Source organism: Palaemon carinicauda, chromosome 12 (genome assembly GCF_036898095.1).
Source record: "Palaemon carinicauda isolate YSFRI2023 chromosome 12, ASM3689809v2, whole genome shotgun sequence".
NCBI classification, from domain to species: Eukaryota; Metazoa; Arthropoda; class Malacostraca; order Decapoda; family Palaemonidae; genus Palaemon; species Palaemon carinicauda.
The window spans coordinates 72,443,890-72,451,731 of record NC_090736.1 but is presented as its reverse complement, the minus strand read 5'-3'; positions in this window follow the sequence as shown (position 1 = coordinate 72,451,731).

The window sequence follows — 7,842 nt, the reverse complement described above, 5'->3', positions numbered from 1 at the left end:
AAAATATTTCAAGAGATCAAAGGTCCTTCGAAAGTTATAAATATTGTATATCTTCAATATTATTAGTATATATATATATATATATATATATATATATATATATATATATATATATATATATATATATATATATATATATATATATATATATATATATATATATATATATATATATATATATATATATATAGATATCTGTGTGTGTGCGTTTGTGAGCGTGCATGTGTGTGTGTTTGTATACATTAATTTAGCAAAATAACTTCACTTGATGCTCTTGTTTATGATTTCACACATGAGGCTGTAAATGCCAAATAAAAATGAATTTAACGTCTCCTGGAAATAAGGGGAAAGTTCACGCACTTACTCTGGCCGTAATTCGAACCTGTTCCCCTAATTCCGGTTATGGTTGGAGTGCTTGTCATACGAGAAAACTTTCCCAGGGTGCAAATTCTTTCAAAGGTAGGCTACAGTGAATTTCTCGTGTAATTGCCGAGGCTGTAACTTTTTTCTTTCTTTATTTATTTTTTTTCTTTACGAAGACATCTTTCTCTAAATATACTTAATTATTCCATATTTCTTGCAGTGTTTCTTTTCCTCACAAAGGCATTTGAATTTAACGTTACAGAGCAGGTTTATTATATAAATTTTTCAGAGAGAGAGAGAGAGAGAGATGAAATACAATTTGCATAGTTGAACTATTGGTCATCGTAACCAATTTGGATTTTAATTCATGAGAATGTGAAAACGATTTCCCTCAGCGTCATACGGAAGAAATTGATATATAATAAGCTTACAATGTATATATATATATATATATATATATATATATATATATATATATATATATATATATATATATATATATATATATATATATATATATATATATATATATATATATATACATATATATATATATATATATATATATATATATATATATATATATATTTATATATATATATATATATATATATATATATATATATATATATATATATATATATATATATATATATATATATATATATATATATATATATATATATATATATATATATATATATATATATATATATATATATATATATATATATATATATATATATATATATAAATTAGCCGTGTTAGGCGGTATAAACCGTGCTAGGCAGTATATGTTTGCCAACAGTTATACGAGTACAGTATTAGCTGATGAGCAACCTGGTGGAGTAACGAGTACTTTTGTTGCATAGGAAATGCCCCACTAAATATCGAAGAAGTCGCTGGCAGGTGGGTGACGGATTGGGTTTAAGGCTATAGACAAGATGTCTCTTCAGCTTCTACTCTCGATACCTAGTGGATGATCTTACTGGAATCAGTATGGACCAGCAAGGGTCACTTGCCTTAGTTAGATAGCCACTATCCATCATCATTTGATGAATCTAGCCAATGAATCCTCAATGGATATAGTCAGTTTTTGGAAAGAGAAAATGACAAAATGGACCTCAGTTCCGGGGTTTGCGGAGTGCTAAGTATAGCCTATCCTAGTTTATAAATACTAAAGAAAAACTGAAAATTGGTGATTAGAATGTTAAAACCATGAATCAGACTGGGAAGTTACAGCATATAAAAAATGAATTTATGACATATACTTTGGATATCTTGGCCCTAAGTGGAACATTTTGTAAGGGGATTGGTAAATAACTCTTAGACCAAGGCAGAATATAGATCTAATCACGAAAAAGATGAAGTTGGAAGAGAAGGGTTAGGAAAAATGATGAGACCAAAAGCAGAAAAGGCATTAACGGAATGAAGAGCTGTAAATATTAGATTGCTACTTGCAAAGTTTGAATCAAAGCAGTGCACTATGATTATTATACTTTACTATTCACCAACAAATGATTCCCCTGAAGAAATGAAAGATGAATACTATGAAGAACTGTGGAGTGTAACATATGAGATTCCACAGAGAGATATGAAAATTGTGATTGGTAACCTAAAAGATAAAGTTGTAAGGAATGATCATGGTAAAGAGAATGTGATGGGTGTTGAAGGTTTTGGCAAAGTTACAAATGAAAATGGAGCACATTTTATAACTTTTTGATCAACAAATAATCTTGTTGTTGGAGGTACTCTTTTTCAGCACAAGCCCATCCACAAATATACATGGACTTCATCATGGGGAATTTTAAAAATCAAATAGATAACATAGATATTAATAAAGAGAGAAAGAGGGCTCTGAGAAATCTAAGAAGATATAGAGGTGAGGATATTGCTAGGGATTACTAGCTCCTCATTGCCACACAGAATTTAAAACTGAAAGCACCCATCAGAAAAAGTAGATAGAATACCCAGGTTTGATACAACTGAGCTTCTAGAAGATAAGCACAGGGAAACCTAAGTATTCCAGTATTGATGGTAGGGTCAAAAGGAAAGCCAGGAATATTTAGACAGTAAAGCAGATGAGGCTGACAAAGCTATGAATTCAGGGAGTGGCTATGGTGTAAGAATTCCTCACAGAATTATTAATGATATTTTAATGAAATTTCTATTAGGGCAAAAGAGAAGCATATAACCATAAAAAAGAGAGATGGATCTGTTATAACAACAGGAGTTGAAGAAACGCAACGTTAGATGGAACACTTTAGCGAGGTCATGAATACGAGATATTAAAAGAATAATTTGATTAATATACCTAAAGTTGAGGAAGAACTTCAGGCCCCCATGAATGAATTCAGTGTGTTTGAGTTGGAATGCCACTGTGTACGATGGAATGACTGCATACATGATTTTGGTAAAAAATGAAGTGACTCCCAGAACACTTAAAAGATTATTTTGTAGAAGGTTGCACGAAAAGGCAAAACCTGATTACTGGGAGTTATCAGTATTGGTGAAAATAACAAAAAAATATCTGACTAATTACAATAATTACAGAGGCATCACACTTACGTGAGTTGTCATGAAAATATATAGAATGCTTATTCTAAAGAGTCGAGAGAGAAAGATTGATGAAAAGCTGATAGATGAAAAGGCAGGATTTCAAAAAGCTAGAAATTTTCATTTCAAGTCATGTTTTACAGCAGTGTGTAGAATACTAAAATCCCCTTTTGGTGGCTTGTGTGGACTATGTAAAAGCATTTAATAGTGTGCAATGGCCAATTTTGTGGAGAGTCCTGCGTTATTATGGAGTTCCTCTTGAATATGAATTCATGTTAATGGAGTCCTATCAAATTAATTTCCAGTGAACAGTGGAGTACTGCAAGGGAATGTGTTGTCACCCATGTTGTTTATCCTCCTTATGGATTTTGTATTGCATAGAACAGTTGGGGATGGTAGAGAAGGATCGGACTGGATTGATAACAGGAAATTAGCTGGCTTAGAGTATGCTGATTGCTCTATCCTTATCAGCAAAATGCCACAGGATTTGCAAAGCATACTTGCTACATATGTATGAAATATCCATGAGAGCGGATTATGTAATGGAAGAGGAAATATCATTTGAAGCGGAAAGGATTAATGTGGAGGAATCATTTAAAGATTTAGAAACTATGATATCTAATACAGTATCTTTAAAATTGGAGTTTAATGAAGTTTTGAAAAAAAATCAGAAAAGGGCTAGATTGAGTAAAATTTGGAAATCAAATCGCATGAAATTACATATAAAAATCTGGCTATATATCAGTTTAGTGTGATTGGTGTTACTGTATTTATATTAGTCGTGGTAGGACAATGAAACAGAGTTTTTAGATTTAAGAACAAAACCCTCAGAAGAATTCTGGGAGTTAAATGAAAGGACAGGATTAGAAATGAAACTACAAGGGAGATTACTCAAGAGCCATATGCGGATGAGATCATGATGAGGGGTAGATGAAGATGGTTTGGGCATGCTTTTCAAACCCCCCGAGAGAGAGTTGTTCATCAAACTTTCAATTGAGCTACATAAGGGACTAGAAGAGTTGGATGACCAAGTAGATGATGATGAATGGAGAAGTATTGATTTAAAAGCTCAAGACAGAGACGACTGATGAAATCTAACCGTAGCCCTTTGTGTCAATAGGCGTGGGAGATGATTATGATGGTGATGATGATGATAAAGATATATATATATATATATATATATATATATATATATATATATATATATATATATATATATATATATATATATAATATATATATATACTGTATATATATATATATATATATATATATATATATATATATATATATATATATATATATATATATATATATATATAAATATATATATATATATACTGTATATATATATATATATATATATATATATATATATATATATATATATATATATATCTATACAGTATGTATATATATATATATATATATATATATATATATATATATATATATATATATATATATATATATATAAATATATATATATATGTGTGTGTGTGTGTGTGTGTGGATTTTGGCTAGTTTTCATCATCACGCCAGCTAGTGTGGATTAGGGATAGTGGGAGATTTTCAACCGATTTCTTACAGCAACCCAACCTAGTTTGAGTCTCTCTGACTAGTATTGCTCTGATGATCATGGTGATACGCAAATTCTTTTACGACGTTAAGGTATCCCCACTCAGTAAAGTTAAGTTATATACGCGTATATATATATATATATATATATATATATATATATATATATATATATATATATATATATATATATATATATATATATGTGTGTGTGTGTGTGTGTGTGTGTGTTTATTAATTTTGCAAAAGAAGCAAGGGAAGGAATATAAAACTATGGACTGACGAGCTAAGAAAATTTGCGGGTATATACTGTCATAGAAAGACCATAGACAGACGTGAGCGAGAGTGGAAAAGTATGCCAGAGTCCTTTGTCCTGCAGTGGACTAGTTATGGCTGATTACAGTATATATATATATATATATATATATATATATATATATATATATATATATATATATATATATATATATATATATATATATATATATATATATATATATATATATATATATATATATATATATATATATATATATATATACAGAGAGAGAGAGAGAGAGAGAGAGAGAGAGAGAGAGAGAGAGAGAGAGAGAGAGAGAGAGAGAGAGCGAAAGAAATACTTCAAGGACAATAAAAGCTCTATATTTTTTGTAGACTTTAGCGTGATTCTGTATATCAGTACATGTTCGATAAAAAAAAATAGTCCCATTAAAGAACCGAATAAAACAATGAGTTATATATACTCGGCCTAACTGCTCCAAGTAGAACAGTTTGAAATATCTCCGCTGTAACTTGAACACCTTAATAAGGAGCAAATACTCGGGTCGAATTTGATTGCATTCCCACCGAGGGGTCACGAATGTCTTGGTGGATATATATATATACACATCTTAAACAACACATACTCAATGTGTGCTTATAAAAGTAGCACACTAATAAATGGTGGCAGCGGTTAAACTTTAAGAATTAGAGAAAGATCTTCAAGACTTCAAAATAAAAGCTGTAAAACCAGAGAAAGATCTTCAAGACTTCAAAATAAAAGCTGTAAAACCAGAGAAAGATCTTAAAGAACTCAACATTATCTACATGAATCTACAATTTTGACTAAGTATTATAGTCCATTGGAATAGTTAACATTAACGAATGTTATGAATATAAACTGAATCTTCAATCAACATCCTAGGAAACCCAAGGACTGGCGTTCAACAATTGCAAAACATACCCAGGAAGCACTAAATTCAACAAGAAACTCGAACGATACATCGCTAACAAAACATCAAGAGAGAGAGAGAGAGAGGACGTGTCGACACCACACAGACCCATATATAAGCTAAGTACAAATTTTTGAATTCATTCCAGTTTGGGCAGTGAAGAGTAGTTATCACGAGTCGTTAGTCGATTATTACTTGGGTGAGTGAATTGCTAATCTTTTATTAAAGGAAACTGTGTTCAACTCTGAATTCTCATCTAGAATTTTTCTCTCTTTGTGCTACTTCCTTTTTCTTTCAGAAATTCTCAGGAAATGTTTTGGGATTAGTAACATTGTTTGGTGAATTTTGTTATACATATGCGTTTACGCAGTGGACGTCTGTACTCATATAGATATTTTGATAGAATTGCAAGGGGTCGAAGAGATAGGAAAAGAAATACAGCAGTCATGACTCCCCCTGTGATCCCTTCTCCTGGACCTAGTGGTGTAGGCCAGACTAATCCTCCTCCAATTGTGACGCTTATAAATGCCAGGTCAGCAATCCTTCCTTTTCAGGGTCGGGTCAACGGGTTCTTGCCACAAAATGTGGAGTCATGGATTTCATCCGTCGATGCCCATTTAAATGCCAAACAAATCGTAAACCCTTTTGTACAATTACAAGAAGCTAAAAGTTTTATAGATTTTTCTAAGGGGGATGCGAGTGCGTGTTTAAGAGGTGTTTCATTTCAAGAAGCAGTTACCTGGGATGATTTCAAAGTTAGGTTATGCGCGGTCTATGGGGTGAGGAAGCCTTGGATGTAGTATTAATGTTACGAAATACACTTAATCAAGCCACTATGAATCGGCTTAATGTTATTGAGAGAGCAGCTCTCATAGCTGATAGGCTTAATGAATATCAGGACATTTTAGGTCATTCCACTTGGGTTACTAGCGATAACATCTCCGTGAAAGATTTTTTACGATTAATGTATTTAACTTGCATGACACTTATGTTGCCTGGAGCTTTAATGCGGTGTTTTGATAAGAAGTTAACGCCTGCAAGTACAGATAAAGAAACACATGTCCAAGTGTCCAGATCTCGATCCCTTGTTAACTCAAGTTTTTGCAAAGAATGAAACAAAGCCACAAACAGTGAACGTAGTTAGCAGTCAAGTAGCGGGAATGACGTGTTATAACTGCAAACGTCAAGGTCACTTCAGCGTAGACTGCAGAACGAAATTTTGCTCGATTCACAACACTGCAACACATTCATATAGCCAATGTTTCTCGCGTAAGACACAACAATATCCCAGAAATACACAGTCAATTCCAGAGTCAGTTCCATATGGAAATAAAAAGAAAAATCCTCATTTTAACAATAAGAAGAAACAACCAAATGTCAATACAGTTCAGAGTCCAAAACAAACAAACACTTCTTCGAATATCACTGAGCCTGGGTCGTCAAACCAGACCTCGCAAGGTCAGACTAATATTCAGAATGTGCAGAGCAAAGCAAATACCACATAGTTAACTCTAGAGGGGAAGAGAGTGATGTTGGGTCAAGGTCATTCATGTCAACATCAATAGTATTGAATAATCAATTTAATGTTTTATCAGATAATTGTGAGACAATAGATTTTCCTATGAAACACACGGCCGAATTAAGTAAAACAGTGCATGCTCCCGTAGATTTGCAACGAATTCATACAATAATAAGCCAAAATGAGTTACGGCCAACCTTATATGCTGTAATTTTAGAACACAAATCCTTTACGTTATTTTTTGAATCTGGTAGTCCACGTAATATCATGGTTTGAAGACACATCATTTGTTGTTTTCGAACTTTCCGATTGAAAAATCGGGAATTAGACTTTCGGTTATAGGAAATAATGAATTAAATGTTATAGGCATAACTCATGTTCAGTTCAGAGTCGGTAATCGCACGTTTGCCGATACATTTGTTGTTGTAAAAAACATTAATATGTATCCAGCTGTAATTATAGGATACCCATCTATGGGAAATCAAAACATTATCTTAGCCCCTGCCAAGCACGGCGTGTATATCAAAGGGAAATTCTATAAGTCTTCTAATACCTTAAAATCAGTTTTGGATAAAAAGAAGACGACAGATGTAACCGATACATACGTTGAAGAAC